Source organism: Alligator mississippiensis, chromosome 3 (assembly GCF_030867095.1).
Source record: "Alligator mississippiensis isolate rAllMis1 chromosome 3, rAllMis1, whole genome shotgun sequence".
Lineage (NCBI taxonomy): Eukaryota > Metazoa > Chordata > Crocodylia > Alligatoridae > Alligator > Alligator mississippiensis.
In genome coordinates, this window is record NC_081826.1 from 73,765,377 (window position 1) to 73,791,609 (window position 26,233).

A 26,233-nucleotide genomic window follows, 5' to 3' on the forward strand; every position below is an offset into this window, starting at 1 on the left:
AAGTTGGATCCTTCAACCCTGTGTGTTTATTGGCACAAGCGCACCGGGCACGAACTCACCATTGTTTGGGGACAACGTTGATGACATTCGACACCTTCCCAATGCCCTATGTGAGCCACCTCATTGAGAGGATTGGAGAGGCTCGGTACATATCCACCCTCGATCTGGATAAGGGCTACTGGCAGATCCCGTTGCAGCCCGCCGATTGCGCCAAGATGGCATTTGGAACTCCTTGGGGCCTGTTCGAATTTGTGAGAATGCCCTTTGGCCTTAACGGAGCAGCTGCCACCTTCCAAAGGTTAATGGAGACGCTACTAGCTCCCCATGCAGCTTATGCTGCAGCATACATAGACGACATCATTATATTCACCTCCAGCTGGGAGCAGCATCTCGAGGCCCTGAGGGCGGTCCTAGGAGAACTCCAAACGGCAGGTTTAACAGCTAACCCTAAGAAGTGCAAGTTGGCAGAGAGGGAAACGGCCTACTTAGGGTTCCGGGTAGGACAGGGAACAATACGCCCCTTGTCCGATAAAGTTAGGGCCATAAGGCAGTTTCTGGAGCCCTGGACTCGTAAACAGTTACGTTCCTTCTTGGGGCTCATCAACTATTACCGCCGGTTTATACCACACTTCACGAGAATGGCGGCACCCCTTACGGACACGTTGGCCGGAGTCTCCTTGGCACGATTAATATGGAACCGAGGAATGAGAGACAGCTTCCACTGCCTGAAGGAGGCAATGTGCCAAGATGTCATAATGCATACCCCAGATTTTAACACTCCCTTTATCTTGCAGACAGACGCCTCGGGATGGGCGTTGGGAGCCGTGTTGTTACAGAATGGGAAGGAAGGCGAACGCCCATTGCTTTTGTGAGTCGAAAGCTTAGTCACACCGAGACAAGGTATGCTACCGTAGAAAGGGAGTGCCTGGCCATATGATAGGCCATAGAGTATTTCCAGTACTATTTCCTGGGGAGGGAATTCCTAGTGATAACTGATCATGCTCCGTTACAGTGGCTAACGAGGAAGCAAAGTACAAACGCCAGAATTACCCACTGAGCACTGGCATTGCAACCTTTTAAGTTCACCATGGTACACCGTCCGGGCACGGATAATTTTGCTGCTGATTTCCTATCCAGATGGGAAGACCCAGACCAGTTCAGAGAACCGGACCACTGCCATGGCATGGAGAACCTAGGCAAAAGGGGGGCACGACACACTACCCAGATGCCACAAGGCGACTTGAAGGGGGAGGTCTGTGACGGCGGCCCATCGCTGTCAAGGACGCAGGCAGAGGACAGACAGGATTGGGGGGCAGCAACACCCCTTCAAGAAAATCCAGGGCCGAGATACTTACCTTCGGGAGTGGCATCGGCGTCGGAGCCGGGATCGCGGCAGCAGCCGCAGCCACCATTACAGCCGCGCGAGCCGGCGCTACACCGGCTGTTTAAACAGCTGTTCCCAATAAGGGGAAGAACTGAGCGAATCATGGCAGCCGCAGCGGCTGTCGTGGGGAGTTTAAAAACCCCAGCAAACCCCGCGGGAAGGGGGAAGCCAGAGGAGGGAAGAGGAGGCGTGCAGCATGTCGCTGCCGCTGCGGCTTCCCCAGAGCCAGAGCCTCAGGCAGGCAACTGGGCATCAGCCCAGCAGCTGAGGCGAGAGCCGGAAACCCCGGTGGGGGCAGGAGGAGTGATCCCCAGGGGTTGCCGGGACCAGAGCAGTGACTCGGGAAGTCCCCCCATTCCCGAGGAGTATTATTTCTGAGAACAGGGGAGAAAAGAAAAGGAATGACCTGAGCTAGCGGCCAGGTCAGGCGGAGGCTAAGCCAGGCTGCCTGAAGACGACCGTTGGTCTTGGGAAGGCCTGTCAGTAAGAAGGGCTGCAAGTAGCGGCGGACGACCATCCCATCGACAGGTGACTGGTTGGTGAGTGGACAGGGTATAGGGGTGGCGGAGCCCCGTGGAACATCTGAGGACCCAACCGTGAGTACCCCCCCCCACGTTGGGCAAGCCCCCCTGGCAGAAGATCTCCACTGAACCCCTCCTTCGAATCACTTATAACATCCAAGTTGTGGCAGGCGGGACGAGGGGGAGGGGCTACCGGACGAAGGGTGGTACCGGACGTGAGGCCCACCGATGTCACAGTAATACTTGGGTTAATACAATGGATCATAGGTGTGTTGTTCATCCTTCACTTGCAGCCAAGGAGCCTGACAAAAGTGTCCTTCATTCATTGTCTGAGTTCTGATTGCTTAGTATTGCATAACAAGAGACTCTGAAGGTGCATCTACCTGTGCAGTTATAACAAAGAAATAAGCTCTGGTGCAGTTTACACCAGAGTTTTTCTCCTGGGCCCAGCATTTACACATGCTCCAAGGACCTCAGCACGTTGAGCTGTGGTGGAGAAGACCTGGGTTGGCAGGGGACCTGGGGAGTCAGCTTGCCAGCCTGGGGCTACTTCACCTTGGTTTTACTGGCTGCAAAGGGGCTGACTTAAGCACAAGGGTGCTACAGTGTAGTGCTAGCTAACACAAGGGTGCTACTGAGCAGTGCTAGCTCCCTACACTGTAGCATCCCTGTGACACAGCCAGTCTATCACAGTCTACACATGCATTGCAGTGCACATAACTACTGCACTGTAGGATAGCACTGTCCGAGATGTACTATCCTACAGTAAAGTTAGTTAATTTACTATGTCCTAATACTAGTGTATGTGTAGACTGTGATGTTTTACTGCAGCGCTAATTAGTCAACTCTGCAGTAAAGCGCACATGTAGCTGCACCATGAATGACTTACCAACCAGTTCATAACAGAGTTTTATAAAGGTATATTTTCCTATATCAACTTCTTTTAACCAAATAATGACAATAAACCATTAACTTTAATACAATACCAAATTTCAAGTACTATTGTTATTAGCTAGCTAACAGTGTTCAGTTAAGTTTTTGAGGTGCTCAGTGCTCTTAAGTGAACCTGTGGATCTCCACTGAGATATCAGTATCACTCATGACAGGTGGTAGCAAGTCTATTAGTTCTGGTAGGGCAATACCCAGCAGCTTAACTATTGGAGCCTATGCAGTTGTCCCTGCCTGACCTTCTTTGACAAACAACTGACATGGTCATCCTTGTCATCCTGGCAGATTCCAGGAACATCAAATCATAGTGAGTGGTTTGCTCTGCCTTGTCTATCTTTCTTCACATCTGCAGATTCCCTTTGGTCCCTTTAGTTCATGACAGAACAGACATTGTTCTCAGTTTATCTTGAACAAAATGGTCTTACAGCTGCCATTCTATAATCTGGCAGAGCCCAATGTAGGTCATAAACAGGCCATTGGCAGAGGTGCAAGTGAAGGTGTGATGGGATCTGATGCAGGATCCCCACAACCATACTTCCTGCCATGCCACACATACATGGCAAGAGGTGTGATGTGGGATCCTACATCAGATCCCATCACATCTTATTGCTGGTGCAGGAGGAGCCTGGGATTATGATCCTGGGTTACCCTTCTACCAGCGAGTAGTAAGCTCTGTGGCCTGGTCACATGGTCAATTAATGGCCTGATAGCAACCAGTCACAAACTTATTACACGTTTTTGTTTTTACATTATTATGCATTATTTCTTGTTTTATCATGCTATTAATTCCATTAACATGTGGCTGGGTAACAACTTAAGATATGCCTAACTGGTTAATCACGTCTTAAGTGTAACGTGTGCCAGAGGCCTGATTCCCCATCCTTCTACAGTGGGCATTTTATTATGCTGACACACTTTCCCACAAACCCATGTGATTAGCATTTGATTTTCAGTAGTGGTTACTTATCTAAAGCCAGTGGGTGCCTATGGACATACTCCAATACGTTCTGTTTAGAATGTGTCAGAGCAGACTCGGGAGCAGATTAATTGAGTCTGCTGGAGTGTTCTAATGGGATGCTCTAGTGTGTCTCACCATCATGTATATTAAGTGTCCTGCATTTTAAAATGGCTGTGGGTGGGGGTGCTTTAACTAAAAATGAGCTTTAGCTAAAGCATCCCCATAGACATTTTGAAATGCAGGATGCTTAATACATATGACAGTGTGAGGTGTTTTAATTAAAGCAGCTCTCTGGGACCTGCTCTAATTAAAATATCCCTCACACCCACAAGCACATCTATAGGCACTCATTCTTCCTATCTTTAAGCAGTTTACAGTGACCATGAAACTATAGCTGATTTTTAGCTGATTCAAATTGGATTAGATAATGCATGAACATATCTTCCAGTAAAGCTATCTCGGGGATGTAAGAATAATTGTCTAGAACAAGTCCGTAGTTTCTTCCCATCAACAAAAGCAAATGTCTGCTTGCATTGTTTCAAGGAGCCATTTTTTGTTCCTTGTCTTGCCAATATGTATTCGCTTGACTTGGCCTGTATTTTTGGCAGTGTAACAAAAACCTTCTCAATGGTTCTGTTCATTTGAGCTCAATATAAAATACCTTTGGCCCTTTTTTAGATTTGTCAATGTCTAAATGATATTCATATACTCTCTCTCTGTTTTTTCCCTTCCTTCTGTAATGACTTAAGGACCACCATTTTAAGCAAACTCCCACCTAAGAGTGAGTGGTCCCCATTAACTTGACAATGGAGAAGGTAAACATAGGAATATAAAACCATAGCTATCCTGTGTCAACAGTCTTATTTACTTTTTGTGGGGACTAAGGTCTCCTACTCATTCAGCAGGAACTTTGGTAAGCACGGTATATGTTTAATTTAAAATAAGCCTTTGAAAAAAAAAACAACTGACATGAATAGTATACCTCTACCTACATTGTCACATACGTTAATAGCTTTTGCTCCCCTGCACTTCTGTCAAATCAAGCAGATTTGGTTGGCAACACTGAAATTGCTCCCAAGTTTTATATTCACATTGCAAATAATATAAATAAGTGGAAAAAAAATCTCTAATTTCACTGAGGTGGTTGCCAGGCACTATAGGGCAATAATTGGTTTCTCATATCAGCTTTAACTAATGATGATCTCCCCTAAATAAATGCATAAAACTCTCTGTACCTACAGACAAACACTACTTTCTCCATTTGAATGTATTGACATTCAGGTTTTGTTAGCACACGTTATGCATATGCCACTTGTTATGTTATGCATATGTCTCTGGATTTGACCCCACTGTTGTAAGAGGGCTGTGCCAGTACCCTGTGTGGATGATGGTTCTGTTTACTAGCATAGTGTTTCAAGATTATAGCTGTTCAAGTAACTTGTTTGGCTTCTAAAACTCCTTACTATATACAGCCTTGACATCTTTGCACAATAGTGCCCTCAGCCTGCTGATTTGGACAGCTAGTTTAAACACAGCCTTCCATATGCAGTTTAATTCCAAAAAATCTTTGTGTTCTTTCCTTGATTGTTGTTGCTGCCCTGCTGGTGACAGGTAACAATAATAGGTCATGCGAACATTTTACTTGTTTTACCTAAAAGAAAAGTTATGTATTTATCTTGCATGGAATTTCTACCTTTGTTTAGCTTTAGCCTAATGTGACTCATTCTTTCCAAATAAACTTTGGATCTTTATGCATGTTTTTTCTGTTTTCCCCAGATCGGATCATCATAAAAAAATACTGCTGTATTCATATGTTGAACGCAGCCCGCAAACCATCTTTCAAAGGGGAATTTTGAATGAATACATTTTAAAACATCAAGTGTTAAATAAATCAATAAATAAAATTTACACCAGTTTTCTCAGATAACTTTTCCCTTGTAAGAAATGAAAACTATTCTTTCTTGGTATCAACATATGGTTTCACTGCACCACCAAAGACCAGCAGATATCACTCTCACTGTTGGTTCTTTTGTTCACGCTGTGTGATTCTCAAAGTAATGAACCTAATCAACTCCTCTTCTATTTTTATGTCTCAGGGCAAGGGGAGTTTTCCTGAAAACAAAAATGAAAAGATGGTTGGACATTTACAGCTGTGCTCTGTACTCTGAGATCTCCTAGAACAGTGGTGCTCAATACTTCCTGCACACTGGCTGCATGAGTGGAGTGTGGGTACAGCCAGTCTGTGGTCCAGATCTGGCCAACAGGCCAGGGCCAAGTCTGGGGCAGTATGCCAGTGTTGGCTGTAGACATGATCCACCATGTGGGGCCATGTTATCTGGCCTGTGGGGCTCCCTACAGACCCAAAATATAGCAGTGGGGTTGTGGTGACAGCTCTAATTGCTGTGGGGCTCCCAGAACTGTGCCAATTAATATCACCCCACTGCCTTGGACCCATAGGGAACACCATTAGCCAGGCGTCTTGGCTCCATGGCCCATATCTAACCTGTAGGCCATACTTTGAGCACTATTGTCTTGGAAGATGTCAGTAACACTTCCTTATTTGTTTTGGTCCCCCACCAAACAAATAAGGGTTTGTTGGTTCCCCACCAAACAAATAATCTATAGGGGTGTGTTGATAGAGATTTTGGGGGCCAATAGCAATAGCCGATATTTAAGGAGGCATATTGGCTGATCTGATTTCCAATACAGCTGCCTGCAGCTGGTAAGTCTGGTGTGGTGGAAGGGGAGGAGGGAGGGAAGGGAATTGGGGGTGCAGATCAATGCCCCCCGCAGTGAGGAAGGGGCCAGGGTCAGGTGATGCCCAGGCTGGGTGGGGAAGGTGGGTGGAGCTGCAGCTTGTGGAGTTGGGAAGGCAGCTCCCACCATTCCTTGCAACCCGGGAGGTCATGGGGGGGAATGTGCCCCTCAGATCTCCATGGGGCAGGGCAGGCTGCACTTGTGGCTGTGCAGGCCTCTTCTTGGTGGGGGCTGGGCTTGGAGCAGGTGCCAGCAGTGCTGGGAGTATGCTGCATCCACCCCAAATTTCACTGCCACTCCGCTCCCAGTGCTGTCACCACCAGCCACCTGGCACAGCCCCGGCTCAATGCCCTGCCTCCACCCACATGCTGGAAAGAGCCAAGGCTGCACTGGGTGGCTGATAGCAGTGGTGCTGGGAGTGGAGGCAAAATTTGGGGTGGATGCAGCATTCTCCCAGCACCTCCGATCCCCACCCTGAGCCCAGCCCCTGCCAAGAAGAGCCCCGCACAGCCCTGGCTGCAGGCCGCCCCGTCTTGCCCTGCCCTGCCCTGTGCAGATCCAGTGGGCACGTGCCCCCCCTGTACCATCCCAAGGTGCAAGCACTGGCAGAAGCAACCTCCTCCACATTGATCTGCCCCCCTATTCCCTTTCCCTTCCCTTGTTCCTCCCCTTCCACCACACCAGACTTACCAGCTGGAGGCAGCTCTCCACATTGCCAGCTGTGCTCCTCATTTCCTAAGTGCTGCGCTGCGGCTGCGCACAGCATGGGCATTCATTGGCCAAATTATTGGCCCCATCAGGCCAATATTCAATACAGCCAGTTTTCTTTATATCCGTACCAATCTGATATTGGACCAATGTAATCTCCAAACTAAACTGTGCCTGGTGAAATGAGACCATTGCTCCTAGTCCTGTCCCCTACAACTACAGAGTAAAGCTCATCTCCCTCCTCTCTGTGATTACCCTTCAGGTTTTTGAAGATTTTTAATCAAATCCTGCCCAGTCTTCTCTCCTCCAGACTTAATAACTCTGTTTTTTTTCAACTTTTCCTCATAAGTCTTGCTTCCTAGGCCTCCTAATAATTTTTGTTTCTCTTTGTTGGACTCTTTCCAATCTTTCTTGAAGTATGGGGCTCAAAATTGGATGCAGTACTCCAGCTTAGACCTCACCAGTGATGAACAAAAAGGAAGAATTGGTTCCCTTGATTTGCAAGAGACGCTCCACACTCCCAGTGATGAACAGTGAGGGCTCCACGATTTAAAAAGGATGTGGAGAAGCTTGAGAGAGTCCAGAGGAGAGCCACGTGCATGATCAGAGGGCAGGAGAAACAGGCCTTATGATGAGAGGGAACCCCACTTGATATCTCCTCCCAATTAAGCACTGAGCTACTGATGACTAGGCATTGAACCAATGATCTAACCAGTTAATGTATTCATCTTACAGTATTTTCATCTTTTCTGTATATCCTTAGCTTGTTAATGAGAATGTAATGGGAGACAGGGTCAAAAGCCTTGGTAATGTCAGGGTATTTCAAATCCACTGCTGTTCCCCACATCCAGATGCTGATTGCTAGAAAGGTGCTGCTACTTTGGCATTCTACTTTGGGATTTAATTTTTGGAAAGTGTTTAAAACTAATCTTAAAACAGTGATAAATTCATATACTCATAGATTCATATATGCTCATCTGTGGTTCCAGGAACACAAATTACTTCTGTTTCATAGAATCATAGAATCATAGAAGTAGGGTTGGAAGGGACCTTGTAGATCTTCAAGCCTGACCCCCTGCCTGGGCAGGAGAGAAACTGGGCTCAAGTGACCCCAGCCATGTAGGCATTGAGCCACTTCTTAAAGACCCCCAGAGTAGGAGCTAGCACTACTTCCCTTGGAAGTTGGTTCCAGATCCTAGCCGCCCTAAATGTGAAGTAGTTCTTACAGATGTCTAATCTGAACCTACTTTCCAACAACTTGTGGCCATTATTTCTTGTTATCCCGGGGTGCGCTGGGGGAAACAAGGTCTCCCCTAAACCCTTCTGGTCCCCCCTAGTGAGTTTATAGATGGTCACAAGGTCCCCCCTCAGCCTTCTCTTGTGAAGGCTGAACAGGTTCAGGTCCCATATCCTCTCATTATAGGGTCTGCCCTGCTGTCCCCGGATCATGCGGGTGGCCCTCCTCTGGACCCTCTCAGTGTTGTCCACATCCCTCTTGAAGTGGAGCATCCAGAACTGGACACAGTATTCCAGCTGTGGCCTGACCAGTGTCGCATAGAGGGGAAGGATCACCTCCTTGGACCTACTTGAGATGCATCTGTGGATGCACGATAGGGTCCGGTTAGCCCTGCCGACCATGACCTCGCATTGTCAGCCCATGTTCATCTTGGAGTCAGTGATGACTCCAAGATCCCTTTCTGCCTCCGTGCTCTCAAGAAGGGAGTTTCCCATCTTATAAGTGTGTTGCCAGTTACTACTGCCCAAGTGCAGCATCCTGCACTTGTCCATATTGAAACGCATCCTGTTTTTGTCAGCCCACCCTTGCAACCTATCCAGGTCTTTCTGCAATCTTTCCCTCCCTGGTAGCATGCCCACCTCACCCCAGATTTTGGTATCATCAGCGAATTTGAACAGGTTACTTTTCACCCCATCGTCCAAATCGCTGATAAAGAAATTGAACAGCGTGGGCCCAAGGACTGAGCCCTGGGAGACTCCGCTGCAGTCTTTGCTGGTTAGTCTAAGCTGTGTAGATTGAACCAACAAACAAATGAACACACATTCACTTTTGATTCCAGAAATGCAGTAACCTTGGTGGGGGTCATAGCAGGGCCCCTGGCATGGCTCTATGAGCACTTGTGGGGCACTGGCCAGGTACCAGAGGATTGGAAAAGGGCCAGTGTGGTCCCCATTTACAAGAAGGGGAGAAAGGAGGATCCTGGAAATTATAGGCCAGTCAGTCTTACCTCGGTCCTTGGGAAGACCTTTGAGAAAATTATCATGGAACACATCTGCAAGGGCCCAGCAGGGGAGGTAATGCTCAGGGGCAACCAACCTGGGTTCATTGGGGGCAGGTCCTGCCTGACTAACCTGGTTTCTTTTTACAGTTAGGTCACAAAGTCCCTGGATGAGGGTGTCGGGGTGGATGTCATCTTCCTGGACTTTAAGAAGGCCTTTGACACGGTTTCCCACCACATTCTCTTAAATAAAACTTGGTGACTCTGGCATTGATGCCTACACAGTCAGATGGGTGGCAAATTGGCTAGATGGTCACACCCAGAAAGTGGTGGTGGATGGGTCGTTTTCAACCTGGAGGAATGTAGGCAGTGGAGTCTGCCAGGGCTCGATCCTGGGGCCTGTACTGTTCAACTTCTTTATCAGTGATCTGGATGTGGGTGTGGAATGCATGCTGTCCAAATTTGCTGATGACACCAAGTTGTGGGGCAAGTTGGGCACACTGGAGGGGAGGGAGAATCCAGCTAGATCTGGACAAATTACAGAGGTGGGTGGATGACAGTAGGATGGAATTCAATGCAGACAAGTGCAAAGTACTGCATCCAGGGAGAAGGAACCAGCAACACACCTATAGAGTAGGGAACACCCTTCTTGGCAACTTGGTGGCAGAAAGAGATCTTGGAGTCATTGTTGACTCCAGGGTGAACATGAGCCGCCAATGCGAGGAAGCGGTCAGTAAGGCTAACCACACCTTGTTGTGCATCTACAGATGTATCACAGGCAGGTCCAGGGAGGTGATCCTTCCCTTCTATGCACCATTGGTCAGGCCACAGTTGGAGTACTGCATCCTGTTCTGGGTGCTGCACTTCAAGAGGGATGTGGCTAGCCTTGAGAGGGTCCAGAGGAGGGCCACTCACGTGATCAAGGGGCAGTGGGGCAGGTCCTATGAAGAGAGCCTAAAGGGCCTGAACCTATTCAGCCTCCACAAGAGAAGGCTGAGAGGGGATCTGGTGGTGATTTACAAACTTACCAGGGGGGACCAGCAAGTACTGGGGGAGGCTCTGTTCTCCTGGGCACTACCCAGGGTTACTAGGAATAATGGCCACAAATTGTTAGATAGGAGGTTCAGGCAGCACATCAGGAGACAGTACTTTACAGTTAGGGCTGCCAGGCTCTGGATTGGGCTCCCAAGTGAGGTGGTACTCTCTCCCACTTTGGGGGTCTTCAAGAGGAGGCTGGACAGATATTTGCCTGGGGTGATATGACTCCGGCACCCATTCCTGCCCAGGGCAGCAGGTTGGACCTGATGATCTGTTTAGATCCCTTCCAATCCTAAGCACTATGATACTATGATACTATGATGCCTGCAGTGGCTCAGGGAAGAAGGGGTTAGGGTTTGTGGGGTGGGTGCAAAGCATCCTGGGATGTCAGGGCAGTGTTTCCCAGCTGGTGTGCCATGGCACAGTAGTGTGCCATCAGGCATGTCCAGGTGTGCCACAGCATTTTGGGCTGGAGCCATGCCCCCTGCCTGCTGCTACTGCAGACACAGAAAGACAGAGAGCATAGCTCCAGCCAGACAGAGGGCATGGCTCCAGCCCCAAATGCTGTCCAGCTGAATGCATGCCATCCCTCTCTGAAAGTGTCCAGCTGGCTGTGCACCACCCTTCCCCCCCACCCCACACTTGGTTGGTGTCTGTGGTGTCTGGCTGGCCAAATGCTACTCCCCTCCCCCTTTCTCTGCATCTGGTGTGCCACGGTGCTTTTTTATTTATGTAACTGTACCATGGGATGAAAAAGGTTGGGAAACACTGTAGAACTATGAGTTAACTTCAGTTAACTGGAAGGGAATGTGACAGAAGTTTAATCAACCAATTTAATTTAAATCAGTTGAGTTAAATTGGATGCTACATCCATCCAGGTTTATCTTAAACTGGTTTCAGCCATTTTGAATGTGTTTTATGTGCATTGAACTTCTGTTCTGTTACAGATTTTAACAAGTTTCTGATCACACCCTTGTGCCCCAGCCAGCCAGGTCAGCATCTACACACACATGACTGCATATTATAAAACTCCATAGCAGGGTAGTACTTGTAAGTACAAGTAAAAAAAAATTATAGGGTAAGACTTGTAAATTTACAAGTAAAAAATTTACAAGTACTACCCTACTGTGGTGTTTATAAATTTACTGTAGCCTAATAGGGCTGCATGTGTAGATGTGAGATTGTTACAGTGGATGATGATTAATCAGTGACCTGGTCTCCTCACTAGGACTAGCATTTCACTGCCCAATGATTGATCACCCACTGTGCTTTGTTGTTATTGCTATGGTCAGAAACAATGTCCTCCCCAGACGAGTTTCCTCACTGCTCAGTCTCATGATAGGTTAATTTCTAGGGCTCCTCCTCCTTTACACCCTAGTCCATCACTCACCTGGGGTACTCAGCGATATGGATTGCAGTATCTATCCTCTCAACTGTCTTCACTCATTTGGCTTATGGATATCTCTTGGCCTAACTTGGCCAAACCTGACTTGGCAAATATATAACTCCAATCAAACAGGAATTAGTGACTCTGGTCCCTTAGGACCTTTCTAGAAGTTTCCTCATCCTAATCCATAATAAAGCCACTTCTGACTTCTCCATAATCTGAATCACATTACTCATAATTCTCATCATAGCTCTTTATACTCTTCAGCATTGTAGGGTCTTATCCCCCAGATTCTATCCTCAGAGCATTTTGTTCCTTCTCTGTTTATTTGGGCTCAAAGGCTATAGGGATCTCACAACATAGGCCAGACCTTGAGCCAACAAATGTCTTCTAAAATCTTTGTGTGGACACCTGTGTCCAAAGTCATTAATTACAGTCCTTTGACCAACAGATGCTTAAGGTCTTTCCTTGGCACAGTCCATATACTGGGAGAGGGACTATTTTGGCCCGCTAGCAGATGCAGAGCTCCCCCATGCAGATCTCTCCCTAATTCAATCCACCTGTCTACTTTCTGTGGGCTGAAGTTGACTTCTATTAAACACCCAATTATCGTCTGACTGTATACCGGTCTTGAATCAATTTCCCAGACAATTTACTTCTTTCTATTGACTCTCCTTTCCAGGGGAAGCATATTACCTGGGTCAAAGATGGTTGGTTGTCCCTCTTTCCCTGCCTCCTGTGGTGGTGGGGATTTGGGGCTCACACTACCAGAGGCTTGTCTGCATCTTTATGCTGACACCAGGTTAGTATTCTAAGTTTCCCCTTTTCATGAGGTAGTCTGTATGATATGTGGTAAGGGCCAGTGCCTCCAAACCCCCCTTCTTGTGGGCAGTTACTTTTCCTACACATCCGTAGGCATAATCCAGCACATCAGTGGCTTCATGGCTCACCTCCTCACTGCTGCAGTAAGTGAAGGTCTCCAACTCCTAGTGGTTGATCCATGCTTCAGCATGAATCGCAGGTAAGACTCCCTGTTTCATCTCTGTCCAGGGGTCAAAAATTGCTTGGACGTCCCCTGTGGTCAGCCTCTTAAGGATGACAGCGACTCCAGTGGTCTTCCAGGAGATTGCCTCTCCCTGGCCAGGCTTCAAGATGTGTCTCATTAACTGTTTCCTGTCCAGCCTGATATCTCTTCAGAGTTGGACTTCTAGGGCAGGCTTGCCCAGAGCAGCAAGTGTAGTGGGGCCAGGGCTTGGCTTCCCGCTACAGAGATGTTTACTGATGAGTTAATTAGGCAGCTGTACAGTAGACATCTCAAGTAGATGCACCCAGTTTATCCAACCCCTTTTTGAATCTGGCCTAACTGTCAGCTTCTACAAAATCTAGTGGCAATGAATACCACATATTAATTACATGTTGTGTGAAAAAAGAATTTCCTTTTGTTAGTTTTAAACTTACTACCCACTAGTTTCATTTTGTGAGCTCTAGTTCTTTTATTGAGAGAGACTGTAAACAATAAATCCCTGGCTTCTTTCTCTTGACCATTTAGTATTTTGTTAACCCTTATCATGTTGTCCCCCCTGCAGCATCTCATTTCTAAACTGAACAGGCCTATCACCTTTAGTCTTTCTTTATATGGAAGATCCTCCCTAAAACTAATAATCCCCTCTCTTCCTGTTGAAGCTGTGCCATGGTGCAGAATAGAATTCCAGGTTTATTGACCTAGTGAAAGAATACAAAAAGCTTGTCTTAGTAGCCTAGGGCACCTATGCATGTACCTGATGCCTGCTCTGACGCATTCTAATTAGAATGCATTAGAGCAGACTCAATCATATGCCAGCAGGGTAATTAGAATGCTCCAGCAGCTTTGGAATAGCATGTATCCAGTGTCACGGTGCATCAAAATGGCAATTGATGGCTAGAAAATGATATTTAGAGATTTGCTTTTAGGAATTGACATGTAGGTAAAGTAGAGATTAGGCCTGTGTGAAGGTGCTAGTATTCACTTTGGATTCGGCCAATTCGGGGGACAGTGATTCAATTAGATGATTCGAATCACTGTCTCGAATTGATTCGGCTGAATCTGATTTGGAGATTTGGCTGCCGCTGAATCAGCTGAATGTCTGAATCAAACAGGCCCCATCTGCCACCCGCTTTCCCAGCCGTGTCAATGGTTGCCCTGCCTGGCCCCCGCACACTGCACTCACCAGCTGCTGCCAGGGAGGGGGGTGATCCCTGCTGCCCTCCACTGCCCTGTGCTGCATGGGGGGCTCTGCCTTGAGCCCCCAGAAGCCCCAGTGTCTGCTGCAACATCTGGTGAGTGTGGGGCTTTTTTTTTTTTAAAGAGCCAGGACACTGGGGCTGGGTGGGGCAACCATTGATGGGGCTGGGAGAGTGGGTGGGGGCTTGTGGCAGAGCCCCCCACACAGTGAAGGGCAAGGGGTGCAGTGGGGATCATCCCCCCCCCACACCTGTGGTGAATAAGGGGCTTTTTTTTTTTGCTTTTTTTTTTTTTTTAAAGTTGGGATGCTGGGGCCAGGTGGGGCAGCCATTGATGGAGCTGGGAGAGTGGGTGAGGGTAAGGGGGTGCTCGGGGGGGTTGGGGGAGCAGGCAGGGGATGGGACCTGGCAGGGTCCCCCATGGTTCCCTCTCTCCTTCTCCTGTTTCCTCCTCCCCCCTACTTACCAGCACGGAGTCCAGGTCCAGCTCCTTGCGGCAGCAAGCGGGGACTGCCCAAATCTCTGAATCTCTCTGAAGCTCTCCAAATCTTTTCCAAATCAATTTAGAGAGCTCCAAATTGATTCAGACATTTTTATTGGTCTCTTGATTTGATTCAGATTTGGAGATTCAACTGCCAATTTGGGTCGAATCTCCTCTGAATTGAATCAGCACCCGAAGCTTTGCACAGTCTTGGTAGATACTGCATTAAAACTTTGGCTCAGGGGAACAGCAAGGGTTAACTGGTTTCTAAAAGCCTGTTTGTGACAAAGTTTCACAGCTTTCAAGACAGACACCATGTCTGAGGCCAACGGACAAACAGGCTGGGAAATTTGCACAGTATTCCCTGAAAACCCATAACAAAGATAAGATAGCTTCAGGTCAAGCTGACCAGCTGAAAACCCCCTGGGATTTCCAGTTTTGGTGGATGGACCAAGTTAGGAGGCCAGGCATACCCAAATTAAGACACCAGTAAATGACCAAATTAAAATGTATGTATGTGATGGGTTTGGGAAAAAAAAGAATTATGCTGATAAAACAGAATGTGGACAGTTTGATGACCACAGGGAGATCAATCAGCAAAGTCCAGAAATAAAGAGTCATCAGAGGAGAAATAATACAAAAGGAGGGATTTTAGAGCAGCAAAAGGTCCCCTGAGTGGGAAGCCTGAAGCCACCATTCCCATCTCACCCAACCCATGGTGGAGGTTGGTCTTCATCCCTCGACCTCTAAGACTGCTGACATTCAAGGAAGAACCACAGGGTGAAACTTGCATGCTGGCCAGGTGTGCCTTTCCTCTCAGAACCCTGGAACTGGTAGATAAATAGAATTGAGGGGTGATATTTCATTTGCCTTCTCTGCATTACTTTTATCTGTTATCACTCTGTATCAATAAAATTTGCCTATTTTCAAATGGAAGAAGTTGTGTTGGGTCTGAGGGCTTGGGTCCACCCATAACAAAGTATCTGGGTCATAAATCCAGTGTTAAGAGTGGTGGGGGTGCTTTAACTAAAGTCCATCAAACAAGCTTTAGTTAATGTGCCCCCAGTGCCATTTTGAAGTATGGGATGCTCTCTGAAGTTTCTCTAAACTGATCCTATATAACATGTTTTGAAAAATATTTCTCGCTACAGAAAGTACTCTGCATGGTGTATAAACTATTTTGTTTGTACCCCTTTCTTTGAATAGTTGAGTACCAGTAATTTGTTTATGGACTAATTTGGTTATGTGGACTCCTGCTCAGAGGGAGTTTGCCCCAGAGGACTAAAGACTGTGGCAAAAGACCTGAGAGGTGGGTTGAATCTGAACCTGCTACAGGACTTTTTTAAAATTAATTTATGCAAGTAGCCTTCATTAATTTGAGCAAATCCATTGTGATCAATGACATAGCATGGATTATTCATATAATAATAATGTTGAATTATTATATTTAGGACTGGGTGTTTAGGTCTAATCCCAATTCCTTCTCTTGTATAAAATAGCTGAATGCGGTAGAGATGCAGGGGCAGGGGAATTCTGATTGCCTGTCCATCCTTAAAGCGATTTTTTGTAGATAGGAATATATTAAAACTTGAGCCCCCAAATGTTGAACTTTTTTGTTATGTATGACAGGAAAGCCTGCAAAAACTTGGGGCTATAAAAATTTAACTCGCTCATCCTTAATAGTTGTCTAATTTTCCTGTCAAACTGGAACAATCATTTCCCTTGGAGAAATCAAATATCCTTTTTTTCTGGTTCTTGGGTAAGAAAGACATGATAGAGTTCTCCTACAATTTTTGAAAAATGCATTAACATTAATTAAGCTGTTGTTTTAACTTGCAACTGTCTTTCAGTGCCATAGCTACTTTAGAAAGCACTAGATGGAGTTTGATAGCCTAAAAGTTTTGAACTGTGCATGGGATCTGTTTGTTTCATACATCATCAACACGCAGCATTTAAAAAATGGCAAAGAGGAATTTCTGCAGTGTATATTTTCTAATCCATGTGCAAAAACATCTTACATGAAAATATACCCAGTGATATTGTAAAGACAACTTTTTAAATCTGAATGTGTAGCAATGCTGTTTATAGAACAAAAATATAATAAGGCTAAAACTACTTGAATTTATGATTAAACATACACAATATTTTTTAAATTGCCATAAGTAGTTACAAATGATGAAAAAAGGGTGGGATTAGGCATGCTTGTGACATTTAAATTATCAGCCCCAACAAGAAATGCTCTTAAACTGCCATTTGAACAGATGAGTAATCTCAAGCGGTTTGTGGATTCAACCTACAATAGGAATATCTCTTGTTCCAATCCTAACTCATGCATGTCTAGGGACAGACATTACACATAAACCAGTTTAAGTGATCAGAAACTGGTTTAAACCTGTAACAGAACAGATGTTCAATGCACATAAACCAGTTCGAGAATGGCTGAAACTGGTTTGAGATAAACTTGATTGAATGTAGTATCAGACTTAACTGATTAGGCTCAAACCAGTTTATGCAATGTCTGTCCCAAACTCCTTGCTGGTTTAAGATAAATCAGACTCCCCCAGGATCCTGGCATGCTTTCTGGGCTGAGTGGACCTCTCTGCTCCACAGCAGAGCTGGCCCCACCCCTCTGCTCTCTAGCCAGAGCAGGGGCAGAGTGTGCCCAGGCGCTGGCCTGCCATGGCCCCTGATGCAAATTGTTCCCTCCATCCCCTCTCCCCACCACCTCCCCACCCTGCAAACCCTGGGGACTGCAGCTGCTGTTTGCCAGCTGCAGCCGTACCTCTATGGCAGGGGTGTCCAACCTTTTTGAATGCGGGATCATGAACTTTTTATCACCCAGTGGGCTGGTGAGCCATATTCAAAGACCTCACAGGAAGCGGTATCACATCAGGAAGTGATGTCATGTGACCTTTGATGCCAATGAAGTTGCAGGAAGTGACAATGAAATGGGCCTGGAAATGTGGTTTAAAATCCAAAATAAAAACAATATAAAAGCAACAATGAAATAATACCAAACACTTGACTAAAATAAATACTGTCGCATAATGAAAGAAGCATAATGCAAGTTGACAGATCAAATGTGGAAAAGATATCAGCCAGAGTGGAAACTAATCAAAGGTGGAGGGATGTGTCTCAGCGGGAGACACCTGCGGGGCACTTTGCAGCCTCCGCCGCACAGCCTTGCAAGGGACAGGCTTGAGGGGAGGGAGGAGGGAGTGGGGACTCCTCAGTGCATCCGAGAGGCTGCAAGAGAGACTTGCGGCTCAGCTGAGCATGGCCACAGCTGCAGCTGGGCATGGAGCGAAGTGGGGTAGGGAGAGCTGCTGCCACACACAGGAGCCCCCTTCTGGGCTCCTCCTTGTCCTCCTGGCCATAGCTTCTCTGGGATGTGCGGGAAAGGCACCCTCTGCTCTGCCGCTGCCCACCTCGCTGCCCCAGTGGCTGCGTGTGCCCACGCTGCCTCCCATCCCCAGCAGCTCATGAGAAGCAGCCCCCTTGGGACTCGGGGACTCGCGCACGGGTGGCCGGGCCCAGAAAGCCGCAGCATCCAGGGGGAGACTGGGTGGGGGAGCAGATGCCACCTTGCTATGGGGCAGGGCAGGGCAGGGCAGTAGGGCTGACGAGGAGGCAGGAGTGGGCCAGCAGTGCCACTGCTTGGCTTCCCACACAGGGCCACTTCAGCAGTGCAGGGCATGGGCACGGGCTCGTGTCGGGGTGGGGGAGGTGGGGGCAGAAGCATGGGCGTTCCTGGATTCACATCTTCCCCGCCAGCAACCAGCATGTCCCGGGTCCATGAGTGGAGCCGCTCCTCTGCCACCCGGTGGCAAAGTTCTCAGGTGAAGGCTCTGTCCTGCACCTGCCCCAAGCCTGCGGCACTGGCTGTGGCCACCCGGGCAGGCACTGGCTCCTTGGGGTAGGTGGGTGGGCAGGGCCACTCAGCAGCTGCAGCCAGCACCGCCCCCAGCCGGGGAGGGGTCTGGCCCCGTGAGGGACCCTGTTGGGTCGTGCCAGGCTGATGTGGTGCGTGTGGGGAAACTTGTCCCTTCCCCTGCCCTTCAGCAGCCATTAGGAAGCTGCTGAGGGGCTGGGGGAGGAACAGGGGGTTTCCCATCACAGCACCACAGGCCACAGAAAATGCCTTGGTGGGCCGCATGTTGGACAAGCCTGCTCTATGGCTTGCCTGCAAACAGGCAGGAATGGGGTTAATCACTCCCTCTGTCCCCAGAGCTAAGACATGCAGGACCAGACTGAGAGGTGGAAAGTGTTGTCAAAGACCTGACAATCATCCGTGGTCACACATGCTGGAGATTTAGTTATGAGAAGCTGCACCAGAGAATGCAGAGAGCTACATTTACATTATAAATCAGAACATGTAAACACAAAGCCTTTCTGAATGCCTGTCTGTAAGGAGACACTCTGCCCTCAGGATTAGTAAGGCTGAATCTTGTCTTTCTGGTTTGCATTTTAAGTTAGACTAAGTTGTGTATGCTGCTTTACTGGGCTGTTTCTTAGCTAAGGTGAAGATTTTTGGTAGTTCCCTGCTGTATGCTTTGCAAATTGCTGTGTTCAATACCTTGTTTCAGAGAGAGGACTTTTTCCCATCCCCTGTGTGCTAGCCCCTGCTGGTGCCTAGCCACACCCCCTCCGTTTCCAGCAGGAAGGGGTGAAAGCCTTGGAGGGTGTCTCTCTTCCCTCCCCTTTGGCAGTGGCTGGCAGGCACACTCTAGCGCCCCCCAACTTCTGGCTTGAGCCACTGCAGGCATGTGCCTGCATTTCCTGGTTTGACAAAACATGTCTGCCCAGCTATTAATCAGTTTAAACTACAAAGCTTAGACTAACCTGCAAAAAGTGAATCAATTCAAGCATGGGCTTTTTGAATATCTGTCCCTAAATATCATGCTTGCTTAGTTCAGTAACCTCAGGATCCCCAAAATTCACTTTTTGTGAGGAAGAGAAGATGATGATCCCAATACTGCCTGGGAGCAAGCAGGAGCTGATGAAGAAAAAGAGATCTTGCCAGGAGCCATGCTTCTGGAGTTACTGCTCCGTAAAGTTAGGACAGCCCCAGAAAGGGATGGAGCCGATAAGAGACCTGGATGAAAGAGGGGAGAGTGACATGGCCAAAAGCGGGGAAGTGGTGAAGAATCGTGATGGCTAGAGTGACAGAGAGTTGAACAGCTGCTGGATGGCAGATTGAAAAGAGTTTCAACTAGCAGAGCTTGACTCTTTTTTGACAACTTGTCAATATAAGCAAGATATTAAAAAAAAAAAAAACCAAAAAAAATTGGAAAAACACAGGAAAACTAGGAGACCGGCAGATACAAGTAAAAATCTTTCTTTTATGTTTTATATTAAGAAAAAAATCAAAGAACTAAAAGTGAAATTGAATATATTAAACCTACCGCTTAAAAAAAGGAATTTTGGGATCCCGAAGCTGACGGTTGTCAGAAAGACTTTTATTCCTAGATAAGTGTATCCCTAAGAGAAGGGTATGCAGAGTTACAGTATATTATTACTGTTTCCTCTTGTTTGGTAGTTGAACCTAATTTCTTTATGTACAGGACATAGTTTCTCTGGACTCAAGTGAATACAATCTGGAAAGAAGTGGAGAAAAAAATTCCAAACCATTTAAGACATAATAATTTATGTTGTGTAATTACAATTAATAAATGACAATTAACAGAGAAAATAATTGATCACTGTGAGTTTTTATAATAGGCAAGGTACTATTTGCATAGCCTTAGAAGAAGATTCCAAAAGTTCTGTGCTGGAAAATAAATCAACATATTCCTGTTAAAAATCTAGTGGTGTTTAAATCCATCCCTCCCGATAAAAGAAGAAAAACATATTTCCATCAAAATGTGGCAGGTGAAAGTTGGGATCGCCACTAAAATAAATTGATAAAATAAATAATCATATTATCGCTTGTAACTTCATTTAAAAAGTGGCAGAAAAGATGTATCTTCATAGAACGACAATAGGGCATACTACACCACACTCTGTTATTTAAATACAGACTAACTGCAGAGAATTACTGAATCATATAACCACTCGTTAATCCTCTGTATCTTTCCTTTCATTTCAACAGACATTGAGATGTCTTGTTCTTTAGATTAGTGAGGGGCTCTGTACCCTGCAAAACTCAATGCACTCTCTTTCCTTTCAGTAGACTAGCATAGGGATAACTGCTAAAAAAGACTAGTTCAGATTAGAATAATTCTGAATATTCTGTTTTTTTTCTGGAGATGTGTGTGTGATCAAGAGGACTGTTTATGTATTTAAAAATCTTTTATTCTATCATTACAATGATCCCTTTATTGTGATGTATTCCATTTACTTTCCTCTTGTATATTTTTTTTCTTTTTAGAATTTAAGCAAGTATGGACTCTCTCTCTCTCTCTGTTTGAACAGCACTTTTCTTATGGGATTACCAGGATTGACTACTTACACATCTTTCCAAATAAACTCTGACACTAATCACTAATGAAACATTCTGCATAATTGTTAACACAAAATAATAATGTAGCTAACTTTTTTAATGGGTGAAATGACTGTTTAATATAATTTTCACACAATTAGTCAGGAGCAGCCCATAACTTCTCAGAATTGGCCTAGACAGATTATAGTCTTCTGATGATCTTGGTTATATGAAGTCTCTCTCTCTCTTGTTCACATGGGTATCTGCAAGCTCTTGGTAGGAGGAGTAAATTGAAGGTCTTGCTTGCAATAGATTCTCAATCCTCTCTTTCCTAGCTGGGAATAGTTTCCTTACTTTTCTGGGACACAGCATTCTTGACTGAAGCTCACCTGTCTGTGCTTTACTTACTTTTTGGTACCAGCCTGCAACAGAAATAACAGGGAGGCAATTACAGCAGGGGTGGCCAACCTGCAGTACAATGGCCACAAGTGGCAGAGGTAGCCCCTGTGTCTTGTCATGTGGTAGATCAGGGAGGGAGCAAAAAGCAGAGCAACAGATTGAGTGGGGAAGGGCATCAGAGTGGTGCTTGGGAAAGGTACAGGGCTTAGGTTGTAGCACACCTGCCAATAAAGCTGGCCTCCACTAAACTGGAGGATGCACCAGGAAGACAATCTCTGAACACATGGCTAGAATGCTAGCTGAAGTTCTAGTACTTCTGTAAAATTCTATCTTTATTAAGAGAACTATTTCCAATCCTGAAGTCTTCACAGTGAATGGAACAGTTTATTTCCTTCTCTCAAAGTCTACCAGTCTGTTCCTGTGTGAAGGTTCCTTTCTATAAGAATAGGTCCTTGAGCAGTCAGAGGTCACTCAACCATCTGGGTCTGACTTACAGAACTTTCTGCTTATCTCTCCTCTTTTCTCCTGCCAGAACTCCAGGGAGGAGAGGTCTGATATCATGGGATCCACAATACATTGGCTATCTTGTAGCTTTCTATCCCACTTTCTCTTGTTTAGGGGACCAAGGGCCTCCTGCTGCCATCTTGGTCTTTTATTTGTCATAATTTCTACAGGACAAGGGAACTCAGAAATAAAATATAAAGGTGGCTGAAAAAATACAGCAGGTATAGGTTGCTTTTTATTCTTCGTTCAGCCACATTCTGATCTGTTCCACAGAGTCACTAACCAGGAGGTTAATTGTAGCTGTAAGGTACCAGGATGTAGATGATCACCAAACTAAAGCTGCAAGTCAGGGGCCAGCTTTCAGAAGACAGTGGCCTGGAGTAGCCTCAGGAACAAGGATTCAGCAGGCTAAATTGCCTCCAGCTGGACTTTCCTGCCTGGGCTAGGAAAGGCATGCTGCCTTGACTTCTGACAGGGACCAGTAGGTCTTACTGTAATACCAGTAACAACATTCCAGATACATTAGATATACACTTAATTATACATAGTTGTTGTTTTCCTCTAAATTATATTCCTATGTTGGCTAAAAGAAAATTGTTCATATTTGGAGAAAAAAATCACCATTGTGGCTCTTATCCCCTAGTGAAAGTCTGATAGGTAGCATTATCAGAATTTATATAGTAGACAGGTTCAAAAATGGAGGATTAGAAACCTGCTGCAAGCTGAATAATAAGGGATAAGGGTTTTGAGGCTAGCAAACCAGCATCCCAGAAAACATTCCTCAAATAAAAGCTCTTGTCCCAGCAGAAATTATAGCAGGAAGAAAATGACTGGCATAGTGAATTATTGCTAAATGCGCAAGGGTTAGCATTTTGAAATTGTGTTTCCATGAGAACCATGTGTAAGATACCACTAAATTGCTCTGAGTACAAATGCATCTGAATTGGAACCTGAGGACTAATGGAATGAAATGAAAAGAGCTGCCAATTTGTACCATAAGCTGGTTTTGCTAGAGGTGTTCTGTATTCTTGGTAGGGATACAGCTGCTAATTTTGAGCAAGATTCTGCTCTGAGACTGAAGGAACCATGTTATACCGCCTTTGACACAACAGAGCTGTAGCAGGGTTAAGTTGCATCCATTATAAATGTTGTAATGCCATGTTAACATGCCTTAGGTTAACTATGTTTCCAGTTCCTATGGACCAAAACAGTACGTAGAGGAAGCCTGTGAAAGAGCTATATTGCTGTACCATCCTCAGCTGAACCAGAGAGCCTAAATTAGGATAAGAAGTCCACTGAAGTTAATATAAAGTTACATGTTGATTTGAGTAGACTTGGATCATGCCTTTGGTGTCAAAATTCACTGACGTCCTGGGAATTTCTTCATTAAAAAAAAAAGATCATTCTTTGTCCCAATATGCCTTTGGCAGCTTGCTTGCATAAATAATTATAAAATCAGTACATGGACTCCCCCCATCCCTGGAGATCGGTATATCTATCATTCATTGAGGGAAGACAGATCTCTCACAACATGAATTCTATGTGATAATGACTTTGGGACTTACTCTACTTCCACTGAAATCAATGGCAACATTCTCACTGATGTTGAAAAAATAGTAATAGGGGTGGTGCCAACCTCTTCCAAGTGGGGAGGGGTGAGGGTTGAGGTGGGCTAGACAGAAAATTGTGGGGGTTGCATTATACATCTTCCAGCCAAACATAATTATTCATTTTTTTTTAAACAATACCCCCTTAAACATGTGTTTTATCTATGTTATCTGCAAAAGGAAAATATATATAAACCAGTGAAAAACTGACAAACAAACAATAATGCATGTACAAAGTTTTGAGATACTACTTATCCTGAGAAGATTTCACTTAAGGACAATCCTCCTTTTGTGGTTCGCAGCAAAAGCAACGACGTCTGTACGTAGCAACATTAGTGCTTTTGCTCTAGTTGAATTTATAGAAAATAAGGTGAGGTTACTGGTTCAGCTGTCTCCACTGGTATTTTTTATGTAGTTTTTTAGTTGATATAAACAAGAAAAGCTATGTTCACAGGTTGCTGAGCTAACAGGTAATGTCACCCCAATACACACAAGCTTGTAGAGATCAATTAAAGTGTCACAATTTGGTCATTGTTGAAAATTTGAGAGTGGAATTGACAATGTGGCCCTGTTGCTTTTTTTCTTTCTAGAAGACATCATACTGGATGAAGTTCAGCAGCCAGATTATCTTCCTTAATCCCATAATGCACAGCCATCATCAGAATGCACTGTTTATCCAGGAACAATTCAAGTTTTGCATTAAGTGCAGACACACCTTTCAGAATGTTGCAAGAGTGATGTGATAAGTGCTGATTTAGTTCATCAAGCATTTTGCCTATTACTGGGTAGAAACAGTGGTTTCGCTCATCATCAGTGTTGTCAAGGGCTGTTGTTCCCCTATTTTAGAATTGACAATGAATTGCTGTAGATGGCATGGTTTCACTCATTTCCTCCCCTGTTGTATCAATCCAGCTAGTCCACACAGGTCACTTACGCTGCTCCATATGTTTCTTCATTGTGCTTGTCCTTCAGGGCACATATGACCTAGTGAACAAGATCAATCGCAGAGGCCAGTTGCATGCCAGGAGACTGTAGATGATCAGACATTGTTTTTGTAAGTCAGAGAATATTCTTCATAAAGGTAAAATTAACTGTAAATGACTGATCAATCAGTGTATACAGTGCTTTTGCCTCGGATGCTCTGTGTGCTGGTTGATGACATCCGTTAGCATTGCACATAAAGTTGGCAATATTTTTTGTTTTGCCTAGCAAGCAACATATTGACAAGCCCATTGTGTGTCAGATAGGTTTTTTTTTTCCTTTTCAGTTCAACTGGTTTTTTTGAGGGCTCAAGTTCCTTCTGTTTTTGAATGAACAGATCATGTACAACTGATCCAGAAAAAAAGTTTTATAGCATCTGAATTGTGGCAAAAAACTCAGCAGCTGTTTGCACATTGAAAACACATTCAATTAAAACTAAATTGAGATAATAAACATAGCAGTGTACATAAACTGATTGTGCAACTTCTTTCTGAAACCTCCTGAACACCCAGATTGCACCCAGACATTACAGCAGCCGGGTCATAACACTGGCCTATGTATGCATTTTTATCAATGTTGCATTTGCAAAGCGTATGCTTTATTTTCTCCAGGAGGGAGTCAGTGTCAAGACCCTCTGCTAGCACAAAGTGTAGAAACTCTTCATGAACGATGACATTATTTAAGTAGGGCACACCTACAAATATCTGTTCATTCTTGCTGATATCTTTGTACTCATCTACCTGCAAAGCAAAGTGCTCTGCTGCCTTCATTTCCTCACTTATTTGTTTTCTAATCATGTTTGCCATTATATCCACGACTTCATTCTATATATCGTATGTACATATTTTGCATTACCTGGACCATCTAACAGTTTCTTTTTAACCATGTTGTTGAAATGATTTAGCAAATGTAAAAGTTCGAAAAAGTTACCTCTGTTGGTAGACTGCTCATCACATTGTGCAATATTTTGACACATTGTGAAATGAAGAGATTCTACTACTGTTTGCATGCACCTTCAGTTTTCCTCAACAGCTTTTGCATAAGCAGAATTCATTAAATTAATTACATTTTGTATCTTGGACCCCTCTTCTTTTCAAAGCTTGAATTCGGCCCAGGCTCCCATAGCATATTTGTGTGGTACAGCTGTCTCATGGGTTTTCAGAGACACACTGGCTTTCTTCCAGTTCCTGAAACCGTCAGGGGTGAAGGCAGTTTCATTATGTCCAGACACGTGCAAAATGCTGACAAGTAAAACAAAATGTGACATCCAATGCAACTGAGTACTTTAACCAAGAATATTGTTCATACCAGGTACAATTAAAAAATCTGGCTTGAGTGCCATATATTTGTGAAGGATATCTTTTAAGTTCAGGGCCTGGTCCATCACTTGGAAAATTACTTATCATCAGGCTCAGCGGGGCTTTTTGCAGTATTAATGGCAGGAACACTTTTTTCTATGTCATCTTCTTCAACCTCATTTAAAATAGCGACACACAGTTCACCACTCTCGTTACCGTCAAAAGATACGACTTCAGTAACTCCATTATCCTTGTCCTCAATTTCAATGTTTCCAACTAGAGCAGTAATCTCTACTGAGTTGGCAGTCTGTACTGGGTGCTTGTTTACTGCTGGTTTATGGGTTGTCACTTATTTGTGCCCTTTTTTGTGGCATTACAAAGTGATCC